Source organism: Engystomops pustulosus, chromosome 6 (assembly GCF_040894005.1).
Source record: "Engystomops pustulosus chromosome 6, aEngPut4.maternal, whole genome shotgun sequence".
Taxonomy (NCBI): Eukaryota; Metazoa; Chordata; class Amphibia; order Anura; family Leptodactylidae; genus Engystomops; species Engystomops pustulosus.
In genome coordinates, this window is record NC_092416.1 from 124,226,469 (window position 1) to 124,243,104 (window position 16,636).

A 16,636-nucleotide genomic window follows, 5' to 3' on the forward strand; every position below is an offset into this window, starting at 1 on the left:
CATGTAAACATTTGTTTGAAGTCAAAGTCTGTGATATGTAAATATAGGTGCTCATTTACTAAGGGTCGCAGAGCACACTTTCGTTGGACTGTGCGCCATTTTCGGGGATTGCACCACTTTGACAGGTATTTAGCAAGTGTCTGCACCAGGATTTTGACGCAACCGGTCGATTTTTGACGCAGCTGTGCTGGCCTTCATACAACCCAAATTGGGGTTGTGCCATCAGACTGTCCGACTATTTCGGACTGAGCGCGGGATTTAACATTCAAATTGTGTTGCAAGCCCAAGCACTTAAATGCACCACATAAAAGATGGTGAACTCTGTCGGACCTGAGCGGGGAAGCGACACATGCAGAATATCGGGCGCATAATCTTGGTGAATCGCAGCACAGTGCATTACTGTTGGAACAATGCACTTCGAAGCTGGGTAAGTAAATGTACCCCATAGTGTCAGCGGCATAAAGCTCACGGTCACAGAGGCCCTGGGATGGAAGGGCCTGCAAGACACGCACACAATTGATTATCAGAGCACACGTGCAGAGACATATCTGTGGCATCATACAGTGCGTGCAGGCAAAGTGCATAGACTTGTCTCTGCCTGTGCTACTGCATCTGCTGTGTGTCTGCTTAGATTTTTTACCGATTTTTTTACCCACAGAAGCCACACCCTAGCCACGCCCCTAACCACACCCCCTGGCCACGCCACTGCTCATACCTTCAACGCATCCACTGGCACCAATGTATATTTATGTATATAATTGGGGGGCATATTCCACTCCCCCTAGACAATGAGCATGTCCCCCCCAGACAACGAGCATGTCCCCCCCCCAGACAACGAGCATGCCCTCCTAGACAACGAGCATGTCCTCCCCTAGACAACGAGCATGCCCCCCCCAGACAACGAGCATGCCCTCCAAGACAACGAGCATGTCCTCCCCTAGACAACGAGCATGCCCCCCCCAGACAACGAGCATGTCCTCCCCTAGACAACAAGCATGTCCCCCCCTAGACAACGAGCATGTCCCCCCCAGACAACGGGCATGTCCACCCCCAGACAACGAGCATGTCCGCCCCCAGACAACGAGCATGTCCGCCCCAGACAACGAGCATGCCCCCCCTAGACAACGAGCATGTCCTCTCCTAGACAACGAGCATGCCCCCCCCAGACAACGAGCATGCCCCCCCTAGACAACGAGCATGTCCCCCCCTAGACAACGAGCATGTCCCCCCCTAGACAACGAGCATGTCCCCCCAAGACAACGGGCATGTCCGCCCCCAGACAACGAGCATGCCCCCCCTAGACAACGAGCATGCCCCCCCCAGACAACGAGCATGCCCCCCCTAGACAACGAGCATGCCCCCCTAGGCAACGAGCATGTCCCCCCCTAGACAACGAGCATGCCCCCCCCTAGACAACGAGCATGCCCCCCCTAGACAACGAGCATGTACCCCCACCTAGACAACGAGAATGTCCCCCCCCTAGACAACGAGCATGTCCCCCCCCTAGACAACGAGCATGTCCTCCCCTGTGGCTGCGTGCCCTTTTTTGTGTGTTTGTGTTATTTTTGTCTTCCAGGACCGTGCCTGCTGTGGACTGCTTCGGATTCGAAGGATTACGTCGATGACCGACATTTCTAACAAATAAAATGGTTAACGAGGGTGTGTCTGCGTTTTTTGTCCAATAAAATTTTCTGAAAACGGTGTGATTATTTATTTTTTTGCGACACTCTTCATAGTTTGCCGTAGTAGTGGTGCCGGCTAGGTGACGGTGCTCATTACTAAGGGCTGGCCTTAGTGTTTGCCTTAATTTTTTTGGCAAATTCACACTAACGCCCATACCATTACCCCGGTACCCACCGCCACCAGGGGTGCCGGGAAGAGCCGGGTACAAACCAGTACCTGACCGTCTATAGATGGTCAGGTAGTGGGGCGGCTGCAGGCTGTTATTGTTGCGCTGGAATAGCCCCCTAACAGTGGCCTATCCCAGTTCAGTAATGGCAGGCTGCTGCTGCTTTTTTGTATCAGGCTGATTTGAAAAATAGGGGGAGCCCCATGCCGTTTTTTCTTCAAATTTTTGACAAAAATATGCGTGGGGTTCCCCCTTTAAAGGGAGCTCCCAGGCTGTTTCCCCCATTTTTACAAAAAAATGGGGGGAAAAACGGCATGGGGTGCCCCCTATTGTTCAAATCAGCCAGATACAATAAAGCAGCAGCAGCCTGCCATTACTGAGCTGGGATAGGCAACTGTTAGGGGGCTATTCCAGCGCAACAATAACAGCCTGCAGCCGCCCCACTACCTGACCATCTATAGACGGTCAGGTACTGGTTTGTACCCGGCTCTTCCCGGCACCCCTGGTGGCGGTGGGTACCGGGGTAATGGTATGGGCGTTAGTGTGAATTTGCCAAAAAAATTAAGGCAAACACTAAGGCCAGCCCTTAGTAATGAGCACCGTCACCTAGCCGGCACCACTACTATGGCAAACTATGAAGAGTGTCGCAAAAAAATAAATAATCACACCGTTTTCAGAAAATTTTATTGAACAAAAAACGCAGACACACCCTCGTTGACCATTTTATTTGTTAGAAATGTCGGTCATCGACGTAATCCTTCGAATCCGAAGCAGTCCACAGCAGGCACGGTCCTGGAAGACAAAAATAACACAAACACACAAAAAAGGGCACGCAGCCACAGGGGAGGACATGCTCGTTGTCTAGGGGTCGGGGGTAGACATGCTCGTTGTCTAGGGGGGGGGGAATGCTCGTTGTCTAGGGGGGGGGACATGCTCGTTGTCTAGGAGTCGGGGGGAGACATGCTCGTTGTCTAGGGGGGGGGGAAATGCTCGTTGTCTGGGGGGGGACATGCTCGTTGTCTAGGGGGGGACATGCTCGTTGTCTTGGGGGGGGACATGCTCGTTGTCTAGGGGTCAGGGGGAGACATGCTCGTTGTCTGGGGGGGGGGAAATGCTCGTTGTCTAGGGGGGGACATGCTTGTTGTCTAGGGGGGGGGAGACATGCTCGTTGTCGCAGTAAAGGGGAGGGGTCCTATGGAGCGCAGTAAAGGGGAGGGGTCCTATGGAGCGCAGTAAAGGGGAGGGGTCCTATGGAGCGCGCAGTGAAAGCCATAAAAACCACATTTGATATTTTCCTTCCCGCTTCCCAGTACAGGGCCTGTAATATTTAATACTGTCACTAGGAAGTGTAATTTGTTACGCAGAAACAGGCCGCACACAGCTCTGTACGTGGAGAAATAAAAAAGTTATTGATTTTTGAAAGTGGGGAGTGAAATATGGAAACGCAAAAATCGTTCTGTCAGAGTAATGGAGCAGACGGCCGTGTATGACCATTCTGCTCCATTACTGTCATAGAGCGATGACATGGACCTTATGTGGACCCCAACAGACCCCTCGTTTTCATGATCTATGGGGGTCACATCACTGAAACCCCCACACATCAGCAGGTTAAGCCCTGTCCTATGGATAGGGCCTAACTTGTATTTGTGGGAAAACCCCTTTAACCCCTTAACGCTCTGCGCCGTAGCTCTACGGCGCAGAGGTATAAGGAGTGTATGAAGAGGGCTCACGGGCTGAGTCCTCTTCATACAAGGTGGGGGGTTTTGCATGTTGCAGAAAACCCCCACCGCTAATAACCGCAGTCGGTCATTCTCGCCGGCAAAGTCTTTTTTACGATCGCTGTGACCCCGAACGTCATCGGGGGGCGGCGATCGTTTGCCGTGGTAGCCTCGGGTCTTCTTTTGACACGAGGCTACATGGCTTCTGCAGATTCGTTACAATGAGCCAGAAGTATTGCAGTATATGGTAGGAGCGATCTGACCATCTAGGGTTAATGTACCCTAGAGGGTCTAAGAAATAGTGGAAAAAAAAAGAAAAAAAAAAGTTTTAAAAATAAAAAAAATGTATAAAATATTAAAAATTCTAATCACCCCCCTTTCCCTAGAACGGATATAAAACATAATAAACAGTAAAGATCACAGACACATTGGGTATCGCCGCATCCCAAAATGCCCGATCTATCAAAATATAAAAACGGTTACGGGCGGCGGTGACCTCCGAGGCGGGAAATGGCGCCCAAATGTCCGAAATGCGACTTTTACACCTTTTTACATCACATAAAAAATGAAATTAAAAATGATCAAAATGTCGCACAGACCTCAAAATGGTAGCAATGAAAACGTCGGCTCATTTCGCCAAAAATGACCCCCTCCCCCAGCTCCGTGCACCGAAATATGAAAAAGTTATTAGCGTCAGAAGATTTTTTTTGCACACATTCGTTTAATTTTTGAAAATGTATTAAAACACAATAAAACCTATAAATCTGGTATCACCGCGATCGCACCGAACCAAAGAATAAAGCTGAGCTGTTATTTTGAGTGCACAGTCAAAGTCGAAAAAACTGAGCCCACAAGAACGTGACATGTGCGGTTTTTTTTTTAAAATTTTCCACATTTGGAATTTTTTGCAGCTTCGCAGTACATGGCATGTTAAAATAAATAACAATACAGGAAAGTAACATTTGTTACGCACAAAATAAGCCCTCACACAGGTCTGTACACGGAAACATGAAAAAGTTATGGATTTTTGAAGTTGGAGAGCGAGAAATGAGAGGAAAAACCCTGCGTCCTTAAGGGGTTAAGGGATTAAGTATATGGTACAATAAAAACAGAATAGAAGGGCACTGGGGGGATTAGGGATGGGGGCAGGGGGTCTATGGAGGAAAGTGTTTAACCCTTTAGCTGCTGCCTGCAGTCACTGTAGAGAACCTGTTATCACACTGCAGCAGCTGCACACACTCGGCTCTGCTTCATCAGACGAACTTCAGTGAAGAGCAGGAGGAGGTGGGGGCAGGGAGCTATTGATGTAGCAGAGCTGGAGAGCTCCTGCCTGCACGGAGGCTGATCCCCTGGGGCTGCTGTGCAGGGGCAGTGCAGAGAATATGACACTCTGCACTGCTCCATCCATCCATCCATCCATGTGCCTGCAACTGGCAGCCTGAGGACAGGGAGGGCTCTGCCTCCCAGGGGAGGGGATGGGGGAGGTGCTGGCTCTGCAGCAGACAGCCCGGGAGCTGGAGAGGAGGAGGACGCTGCACCCCGCCCCCTGGCTTCTCTGTATCCTGAGCAGGACGGAGGCGGGACTCGGGGGCGGGACTCGGGGGCGGGACAAGACGGAAAAATCTGTGAAAACGCAGAAATAACCGGGACTTTCACTTAACGGTCCGTGCAGTCGGGACAAGGGTTAAAAAACGGGACTGTCCCGCCCAAAACGGGACGGTTGGGAGGTATGCACTGATCATTACTGAACTTTAGGCACATGAGCAAAACCCTTTAATAAGAGAGACTGGACATTATGTATAAGGTGTATGAATATGGTGCTGTGAGAATATGTTGGTGTAGCACTGTGTTCTTCTTCAGGAATGGGACAAAATAATCTAGGAACACAGGGAGTTATTTTAGGGCATGAAAACATACTTTTTTGGCTATAAAACTCACAACAGACTGTATCCCCCAACCCCACCTCTCCCTGGAGAAAATTTATGTTTACAGCCGCTCCCTGGGCAAAAAAAGGTTGGGGACCACTGGTGTAACATATATATGTATTTTCAAGGGAAATGTGAAACGATATTTCAATCAGTTTCTGTCAGAGTTTTTTCAGTGTTTCAATTTTTTACAGACGTTTATGATGCGCTTGAAAAAAAAATGAAGATTTGGTAAATGTTTTCTATGACAATGGATCAGTGAAACATGCATTAGACCAGGGTGTAGAATGCAGTGTGTTTTTAATGCATCCTCATAGACTTACACGTATGCGGTTTCTCTTAATCCTATCCTCTATGCTTCCTTGTAAATTGCTGTAGGTTAGAGCTTAGAGTTAGCACAGACATACTGCTGGGGACAGAACACTTTACATGACAGCGACCTGTGGTGTAAGGAGTTCCTGCTTTTCTAATAACCCCTTAACGCCGCAGCCCTTTTACGTTTTTGCGTTTTCATTTTTCACTCTCCACCTTAAAAAATCTATAACTTTTTTATTTTTCCATGTACAGAGCTGTGTGATGGCTTATTTTCTGCATAACAAATTACACTTCAAAATGGTAGTACGGTACTTAATATTCCATGCAGTGTACTCGGAAGGAGGAAAAAAATTCCAAATGCCTGGCGCTAATAACTTTTTTATACTTTGGTGTACAGAGCTGTGGGTGGTGTAGTTTTTTTTGCGGATTTTGATGACGTTTACATTGTTATCATTTTTAGGACTGTGCGACCTTTTGATCACTTTTTAAAGAATTTTTTTTTAAAAAAGGGTTTTGATAGATCGGACATTTTTGGACGCAGCGATACCTAATGGGGGTAATTTACTAAGGGCCCGATTCGCGGTTTCCCGACGTGTTACCCGAATATTTCCGATTTGCGCCGATTTTCCCTGTATTGCCCCGGGATTTTGGCGCGCGCGATCGGATTGTGGCGCATCGGCGCTGGCATGCACGCAACGGAAATCGGGGGGCGTGGCCGAACGAAAACCCGACGTATTCTGAAAAACCGCCGCATTTAAAAACGGAAAATAGTTTATACGGTTGAAAAAAGACACTTGTCCATCAAGTTCAACCAAGGAAGGGTAGGGATTGGATGAGGAAGGGATTTAGGGGAAACAATTCTATATAACATAACCATCAATGGTATTTAGGTGTAAAAAGGCATCTAGACCCTTCTTAAAGCTCTCTGCTGTCCCTGCTGTGACCAGCTCCTGAGGCAGGCTATTCCACAGATTGACCGTTCTCATAGTAAAAAAGCCCTGTCGCCTCCGGTGATTAAACCTTGATTTCTCCAAACGGAGACAGTGCCCCCTCGTCTTTTGATTTGATCTAATCTGAAACAACTTACCACCATATTTTTTGTATGGACCATTCATATATTTATATAAATTTATCATGTCTCCTCGTAGTCGTCTCTTTTCCAGACTAAATAAATCTAGTTGTTTTAATCTTTCCTCATAACCAAGACCCTCCATACCCCTTATCATTTTTGTGGCTCTACGTTGAACCCTCTCCAGCTCCAGGGCATCCTTTTTATGGACCGGTGCCCAGACCTGGACAGCATATTCCAGATGAGGCCGAACCAATGCCTTGTATAGTGGTAATATTACATCCCTATCACGAGAGTCCATACCACTTTTGATACATGACAAGATCCTACTAGCTTTAGAGGCAGCTGATTGACATTGCATGCTGTTATTCAATTTATGATCTACTAGTACCCCCAGGTCCTTCTCAACAAGGGACTCTCCCAGATTTACTCCCCCAAGGACATATTTTGCCTTTGGATTATTGGCCCCCAGGTGCATAACCTTACATTTATCCACATTAAACCTCATTTGCCAAGTGGATGACCAAACATTCAGTTTGTCCAAGTCACCCTGCAGCCTATGAACATCCTCCATAGACTGTATTACACTACACAGTTTGGTGTCATCTGCAAAAATAGACACAGTGCTATTAATTCCTACCTCTATATCATTAATAAATATATTAAATAGTAGTGGGCCAAGCACAGAACCCTGGGGTACACCACTCATAACTGGTGACCATTCCGAGTATGAATCATTGACCACAACTCTCTGGATACGATCCTTCAGCCAGTTTTCAATCCAATTGCAAATGATTTCTGCCAAACCAATAGCCCTAATTTTACCCATCAGACGTCTATGAGGGACAGTGTCAAATGCCTTTGCAAAGTCCAAGAACACAATATCCACAGCTGCTCCTCCATCCAGGCACCTGCTCACCTCTTCATAGAAGCAGATAAGGTTAGTTTGACAACTTCTATTCTTAGTAAACCCATGCTGGCTATCACTTATTATTCTATTTGATGTCACATACTCCAGTATATAGTCTTTTACTAACCCTTCCAATACTTTCCCCACAATGGAAGTTAAGCTTACAGGCCTGTAATTGCCAGGCGAAGTTCTAGAGCCCTTTTTATGTATTGGCACCACATTTGCCTTGCGCCAGTCACTTGGCACCACACCAGACATTATGGAGTCCCTGAAGATTTTAGACAGTGGTACAGCAATAACAGAACTGAGTTCTTTAAGAACTCTGGGGTGTAACCCATCTGGTCCAGGAGCTTGGGACGCGCTTAGGACGCGCTTAGGACGCTTGGGACGCGCTTACCTTCACTTGGTCCGGGTCAGTGAATTTCAGGGCATCCGGATGCTTTTCAGCGCAGCAGCGCCACCTGGTGGACGGCGGAGGAACTACCTTGATGAATCCCGTCTGGACCCGAATCCACCGCAGAGAACGCGCCGCTGGATCGCGAATGGACCGGGTAAGTAAATCTGCCCCAATGTGTTTTTGATTTTTACTGTTTATTTATATTTATATCAGTTCTAGGGAAAGGGGGGTGATTTGAGTTTTTAGGTTTTTTTATTATAATTTTTTTAAAATTTTTACTATTTTTCAGACTCCCTAGGGTACTTTAACCCTAAGTTGTCTGTAGGATTCTAAGGATTCTATCATATACTGCCATACAACTGTATGGCAGTACAGGCAGTCCCCGGGTTACATACAAGATAGGGTCCAGATGTTTGTTCTTAAGTTGAATTTGTATGTAAGTCGAATCTGTATATTTTATAATTGAAGTTCTAGACAAATTTTTTTCTTTTGCCCCAGTGACAATTGGAGTTTCAAAATTTTTGGTGTAATTGGACCAAGAATTATCAATAAAGCTTCATTACAGACACTTTATAGCTGATCATTGCAATCTGGGACTATAGTAAAGCATCCAGAGAGCTTCACCAGAGGTCACAGTGGGCAGAGGGGTCCGTCTGTAACTATGGGTTGTCTGTAAGTCGGGTGGCCTTAAGTAGGGAACCTCCTGTGTATGGGGATTTTACTCCTCATACATTACAATGTGCTGGTAGCACATTGTAATGCATGGGTTAAGCCGAAGTAGCCCCAGGTCTTCGGAAGACCCGAAGCTACCATGGCGACTGATCGCTGCTCCCCGATAACGTCACGGGGAGCGACGATCCTCGGAAAGGAAGCCGCCGGCAGCCGCCACTTTCTTTTCAGAGGATCGTCGCTCCCTGTGACGTTATCGCAATATGCAACAAAGATTTACCGGCTATGGAGAGGGCTCAGGCCGTGAGCCCTCTCCATGCACCCGCACCCGGCATGTGACTACTACGTCACATGTCGGTAAGGGGTTAAACAGCAGTGCCAACAGTGTAAACATGGTTACAGTCTCGGTGCAGCTGTTTAACCGCTAAAGAGCCCCAGACGAAAATGTACGTCCATCTCGGCATCTAGTTCATGCACCTGGACGTACATTTTTGTCTTGCACTGCTGTCACTGTGACAGCGGTCAACAGTAACAGCTGTGCAGGAGCCCGGCTGTATGCAACAGCCGTGATCCCAGCTGTTTAACCATTAAGACGTTTTTTGGGGCGCTGTCAGAGACAGGATCTGTCATTGTGCATATTAACCTATGCATGTGCATAGTCTCACTGCTGCAATACACTGCCATATATCAGAATCAAATCAACCTACCAGTATGTTTTGGAGTGTGGGGGGAAACTGGAGGACCCAGAGGAAACCCATGCAAACACGGAGAGAGCATACAAACTCTTTGCAGATGTTAACCTTGGATGGGACTTGAACCCAGGACCCCAGCGCTGCAAGGCTGTAGTGCTAACCACAAAGCCACCGTGTTGCCCTAAATGCATTATTATTCTGCAAAACTAAAACATTTAAACATAAAAATTAGATATAGAACCTATATTTTGTTTTATTTCATGTTCGATGTTTAAACGGTTATTAAGCTTAACAAGGGCTGTTTGAATAGTTTGAGGGGTGCAACTTAATAATGGGGTACTTTGTGAGGAGTTTCTAATAAATAGACCTTTAAAACGCCTATAAATGTGAATAAGCCTCTAAAATAAATACATTTTCGGGAAAATCTGGAGAAAGAAATTACATCAACATAGTTATATCAAGTCATATGGTTAATATTAGTTAGTTCGTTAGTTTGGGAGGTTAGACGAACTGTGTGATGAGCATAACATTTAGAAATCAGAAAACGCAAATGTTTAGATCTAGACACATACGTGATTGGGGAGAAGTAACTCTAGATGTGCTTGAAAAGCATTTCAAAACACAATTCAGATGCAACTTGTGAGCATGGTGCAGCACCGCTGCCAATGCATAGGAAGGCTGGTAATTGCGAATAACGCCCTCTCCTGGTCAAGAGCTGCTAGGGGGAGTCATGAACCCTCTAGGAAGGTTCTGTAACCTGGATATTATGTAATTGCAGCTGTAGATGCATGGAATGGCAACAGTTAACTAGTGTATGTAATCATCCAATGATGTGGCTGAAAAGTCAGCTGGATTGTGATTGGAGAGGTGCTACCACCTGACCAGGGGGAGTATAAAAACCCCTGCTGGGTGAGAGCATGTGGTCAGAGCAGAGAGTCAAACCTCATGGTCTGTTCTTCAGTGAGAATGAGGAGCACAGCTTCAGTGCTGCCTTAGCCCTCAATCCCAGGAACTTCTAGTGCTTCATGCCTACTGCCTGGCACACAGGGCAAGTCTGCAGCTTCCACCACTTGGACTCAGTTCCATCGTAACCAGCCAAGCCTGCATCTACTATCAGGCTGCGTACACCTTTCCTGCGCCTTTCCAACTCTCCATGACCACTCCAGCATCCAAGAATCTGCTGTTAACTGTTTTGGGCCATTGCCTGCTGTTCAATAAAGAACCGTAAGTTGATTTGCACAACATTGTCTCTGTCTGATCCCTGGATAGGGCTGCTTACCACCAGAGGCTTCCCCATCCATTACCCGGGGACTCATCCTACAGACACTCAGGGGTTACCCCAGGGAGAACCAGTACTTCAGCTTCTCCCTCCATATTTCAACCACACACCACCTGCTGGAGACCTACCAGACTGTAGGCCAGCCCTCCGGTCCCCATATCAAACACCGTGACCACAGAGTGCCCAAGGCTGCACTAGCCAGCCACTCCAGTATTCTAGGCCCTGGCTGCCTCCAGGCCCACAAGAAAAGGCTAGGCCCCGGTGGACCTCATGATAAGCAAGACGAGTGATGAGCGTTCAGTTCCTAACATACTTTCCCTGTTTGTGGTCTTGTTTGCATTGCAAACATGGCCATGTGCATGAGGCCTTAGGCTGCATTCACACAATGGAAGAGATTTATCAAATGAGAGCTAAGAGCAAAACTGTTCTAGTTGCTCATGGCAACCAATCAGAGCTCAGAATTCAATTTCCCACAGCAGTTTGGACCCAAAATCTCTATGTTTTGTTCTCTGAGCCATTTAGTTATCACCTTTGCTTTAAGGCAAACTGCTCCATCATGCTGGAAAAGACATTGTTGATCACCAAACTGCTCTTGGACGGTTGGGAGAAGTTGCTCTTGGAGGACATTCTGGTACCATTCTTTATTCATTGATGTGTTTTTAGGCAAGACTGTGAGGGAGCCGATTCCCTTGGCTGAGAAGCAACTCCACACATGAATGGTTGCAGTTGGCATGAGACAAGACTGGTGGTATCGCTCACCTTGTCTTCTCCTAACAAGCTGTTTTCCAGATGTTCCAAATCGGAAAGAGAAAATGACTTTACCCCAGTCCTCAGCAGTCCACTCCCTGTACCTTTTGCAGAATATCAGTCTGTCCCTGCTGTTTTTTCTGGAGAGAAGTGGCTTCTTTGCTGCCCTCCTTGACACCTGGCCTTGATCCGCCTCACAGTGCATGCAGATGCACTCACATCTGCCTGCTGCCATTCCTGAGCAAGCTCTGCATTGCTAGTAGCCCAATCCAAAAGCTGGAACACCTTTAGGAGACAGTCCTGGCGCTTGCTGGTCCTTCTTGGGCGCCCTGGAGCCTTTTTGGCAACAATGGAACCTCTCTCCTTGAATTCCTTGATGATGCGATAGATTGTTGACTGAGGTGCAATCTTTCTAGCTGTGATACTCTTCCCTGTTAGGCCAGTTTTGTGCAGGCAATGATGACTGCACGTGTTTCTTTAGAGATAACCATGGTTAACAGAAGAGAAACAATGATCCCAAGCACCAGCCTCCTTTTAAAGTGTCCAGTGGTGTGATTCTTACTTGATCATGACAGATTGATCTCCAGCCATTTCCTCATCAACACCCACACCTGTGTTAATGGAGCAATCACTGAAACAATGTTAGCTGCTCCTTTTAAGGCAGGCATGCAGGGAAGATGAAATGTGTTTTGGTGGAAAAAGTTCATTTTCTAGGCAAATGTTAACTTTGCAATTAATTGCTGTTAAGCTGATCACTCTTTATAACATTCTGGAGTATATGCAAACAGCCATTATAAAAACCTCATGCAGTTTGTAAAAATTAACATTTGTATCATTTCCAAAACTTTTGGCCATGACAGTATTGCATATCCCCAGGCTATTACAGGCTATCAGCAATGGAAATTCGCTGCCACGACAGCTAGGAGTACTTCTGAGACTGCCCAGTACATTGCAAGAAATTTTTAGGGTGACTAGAAAGTACAACTTGTCGCACAGAAACTAGCTCTGATATATCTCTGTAAACTGAACAAATCTTAAAGGTATGGTTTTTATAATAAAGTGAGGAAAGCAAAAGGTCTACGGTGTTAAGTGGTAAAATCCCATCCATATAAATTTTGATAGTTGGCCACCATGGAATTTATTTAGTATCCTTGGTTCAACTCAGACAGCAGAAAACAGAATCATTGGGGATTATTTATCTTAGGCTTTTCTCTTTTTTTTCTCCTATACTTGCAATATTTTTTTGTCGTATTTGCATATTTGAGCCAGAAATTTGCAAGTTTTCTACTCACCTTGCATGGTTAGCTGTGCAATCATTTTTCAGTGTTGCACCTCACATATCTTTAAAATACAGATATATAAATATAAAAATGGTGCAATTTTGACATATTTTGTGTTAAAAATTGCATATAAACTCCAGTACAGATCATGCGTAGGAAAACCTTTAAACGAGATTGCAGAAGATTGTGCGACTTTTGCAGAAGATTTATTGACTTTTGTGTGACTTTTTAATAAAAATTTGCAAAAACCCAACAGATTCAACTGCCTTATATATCAACCTCTAAGATAAATCAAAGAGGTCCAAGACCTGCGAAAACCAGAAAAAGACACAAAGATTCCCGGAGCAAAGATAAAGTTTGAGCAGTGACTGTAAGCAAAAAAATGTGTGATCACACTACAGCGTACCTTGTCCTATTTGCAGTCCACTAGCCGTGCAGCCTTTGGTCTCTGCATGTCTTTTTCCTTGTGGCTAGATTCCTTGAGACAGTATTGTTTCACAAACTCAGTTTCCTGGCAACCATGGAGCCCTGCCTCTCTGCGTGCTGATCCTCCATGGAGAATGCTGCTTTGTCTCCTGACAGTACTCAATCACAAACTGGGGCAACAAGGACAAACAGCAGGAGAATACAATGGAAGAGACAAACTGGGAAGAGACAGCATTTATGCACCACACAATTCCAGCGCTGGAGGGGGGCTTTCCTTATGTGTTCACAAATATTCTGTGAGACACCAGGCGCACAAGTCATGCAACAGCAGCTCCGAGTGATGCAAAAGTTACTGCAAGTAAGATCTGTGCAGCTCCGTGTTAGAGACACCTGGCTGCCTGATAACAACTGTGCAATGGAACAGCACCCCCAACTTCTTCCTCTCTCCTTACTGGGGAGGAGGAATCAGAGAACCAGAATGTTTGCATTGCTAAGACACAGAAGTATAAAAACACACAAACACCAATACAAATAAACAAAAAAATACAGGATCACATTTACTTTCAGGGTCACCAGAGTTCACTGAAAGTGCATTGTCCATCTACACTCACCTGTCACTTTATTAGGTACACCATGCTAGTAACGGGTTGGACCCCCTTTTGCCTTCAGAACTGCCTCAATTCTTCGTGGTGTAGATTCAACAAGGTGCTGGAAGCATTCCTCAGAGATTTTGGTCCATATTGACATGATGGCATCACACAGTTGCCGCAGCTTTGTCGGCTGCATATCCATGATGCGAATCTCCCGTTCCACCACATCCCAAAGATGCTCTATTGGATTGAGATCTGGTGACTGTGGAGGCCATTTGAGTACAGTGAACTCATTGTCATGTTCAAGAAACCAGTCTGAGATGATTCCAGCTTTATGACATGGCGCATTATCCTGCTGAAAGTAGCCATCAGATGTTGGGTACATTGTGGTCATAAAGGGATGGACATGGTCTGCAACAATACTCAGGTAGGCTGTGGCAATGCAATGATGCTCAATTGGTGCCAAGGGGCCCAAAGAGTGCCAAGAAAATATTCCCCACACCATGGCACCACCACCACCAGCCTGAAACATTGATACAAGGCAGGATGGATCCATGCTTTCATGTTGTTGACGCCAAATTCTGACCCTACCATCCAAATGTCACAGCAGAAATCGAGAGTCATCAGACCAGGCAACGTTTTTCAAATCTTCTACTGTCCAATTTCAATGAGCTTGTGCAAATTGTAGCCTCAGTTTCCTGTTCTTAGCTGAAAGGAGTGGCACCCGGTGTGTGGTCTTCTGCTGCTGTAGCCCATCTGCCTCAAAGTTTGACGTACTGTGCGTTCAGAGATGCTCTTCTGCCTACCTTGGTTGTAACGGGTGGCAATTTGAGTCACTGTTGCCTTTCTATCAGCTCGAACCAGTCTGCCCATTCTCCTCTGACCTCTGGCATCAACAAGGCATTTTCGCCCACAGAACTGCCGCTCACTGGATGTTTTTTCTTTTTCGGACCATTCTCTGTAAACCCTAGAGATGGTTGTGCGTGAAAATCCCAGTAGATCAGCAGTTTCTGAAATACTCAGACCAGCCCTTCTGGCACCAACAACCATGCCACGTTCAAAGGCACTCAAATCACCTTTCTTCCCCATACTGATGCTCGGTTTGAACTGCAGGAGATTGTCTTGACCATGTCTACATGCCTAAATGCACTGAGTTGCCACCATGTGATTGGCTGATTAGAAATTAAGTGTTAACGAGCAGTTGGACAGGTGTACCTAATAAAGTGGCCGGTGAGTGTATAATGCAGCTTGTGAAGATTTATTAAGATTGTGCGCCTGACATTATGAATGTGTCGCTTCTAGGTCCAACAGAGTTCACCATCTTTTTTATGGTGCGTTTTAAACATAGGGTGTGTGTTAAATACGGCGCTCAGTCCGAATCAGTCGGACCGTCCGATGGCATCCCCCCTAATTTGTGTTGCATTGGAAGCCAGTGCATCTGCGCCACAAAAAGGATTGCATGCTCCACAATCCCAGCGCACACACTTATTAAATACCTGTGCAAGACGTTTTAGCCCCAAAAAAGGTGCACGGTCCAACAAAAGTACATGAGCCTCATAGACTTGGAGTTTTTCTGGACCCTGACCTCTCCTTTACACCCTACATTTAATTACCTACACACTCATACCGCATGCACCTTTGGAATCCGCCCATTACTTACCATGAATACCTCTAAAAAAGCCCTGTCATTCAATGTTGTCACTCCGTACTTACCAGCCTTCAACTGACTAAACTTTCCCTCTGCAATCTATAAATTTCATACAATTCTATATAATGGTAAAGATTATATTTTGTGAAGTTGTCATTTTGAAATAAACAAAAAGGAAATACAAGAAGAATTATTGTGTGTGCCAAATTTTTCAGAATTGATGTAATTGGACTGAGAATACACCACTAAAATCTGAAGAGTGCGGTTTCTTCTGGTTCCTGGTCTGGAACACTTACTGACTGCTTGACACACCCCTCTGGGTCTGGACTTGTCTCAAAGACAGACCCTTCAATTCTGACCATGTGCTCCCACCCACAAGGGGTTTTATCAAATTATGAGGTGGCAGGTACTTGTCCAACCAGTACACCCCTTCCTTCACAGCAATTAACTCATGACCTCCCAGGCAGAATCGTACAGCAGCAATTACCAAGTTTCTCATGCTGGATACCTCAGTCTCACCAGGTAGTTACTGACATGGAGAGGGACACTTTCTCACCACCTACCTATCCCATGCATTGACAGGCGTGTTACAGTTGGGTGCAGCAAAAAAATGGTCACTTTACTGGCCACAAACAGTCAGGCTTGAACAATGCAGTACAATGCAATCAGTTCTGTAAGCGACTTCAATGGTTTCTCTAGGGATGGCTAGCCGACTTTTGCAGCTGTATACTGTTCACCAGTTTTATAAGGAAATTACTAAAACCTTGTTCCTTATTTCCTCTGTGATATTGGGATTCAACTAGAGGCTACCTGTTCTGAATGCAGAAAGGAGCCAGCAGACATGACTCATATACTGTGGTCTTGTCCTTGGCTTCACTCTTTTTGGACAAAGATATTATTGATTAAAGTCTATGGTGTCCGTCTTCCTAGGAATAACTTATTGGGGCTTATTTAATAAGGGTCGCGGATAACATTTCATCGGAATCTGCAATGTTTTCAGGATTTATGCAGCTTTGACAGGTACTTAACAGGGGTTTGCTCTGCGATTGTGTCGCACACGGATTGCTGCGTTGGCTTTCATGCGACAGAAATCGGGGACCGTGTCATCAGACAATCTGACTG

The 16,636-nt window shown here is 45.9% G+C and overlaps 1 protein-coding gene and 1 long non-coding RNA gene across 5 annotated transcripts in view; one reads left to right on the forward strand and one right to left on the reverse strand.

Moving 5' to 3' along the window:
• Positions 1 to 16,636, reverse strand: part of LKAAEAR1 (LKAAEAR motif containing 1) — a 40,926-nt gene that overhangs the window by 22,547 nt on the left and 1,743 nt on the right. Inside the window, exons 1-2 of one of the 3 annotated variants that reach the window (XM_072110885.1) lie at positions 13,257 to 13,540; positions 12,863 to 12,911 (exon numbers count right to left, since the gene is read on the reverse strand). The exons of 1 other annotated variant lie outside the window; for it this stretch is intronic. The gene's annotated coding sequence lies outside the window, so the exon portion shown is untranslated. Of the gene's footprint in view, positions 1 to 12,862; positions 12,912 to 13,256; positions 13,541 to 16,636 lie in introns of those variants that run through there. One more of the 3 variants, XM_072110884.1, reaches the window with a different exon arrangement.
• The window catches only part of LOC140064212 (uncharacterized), a 92,719-nt gene that overhangs the window by 7,355 nt on the left and 68,728 nt on the right, over positions 1 to 16,636 (forward strand). The gene's annotated exons all lie outside the window — the stretch shown is intronic.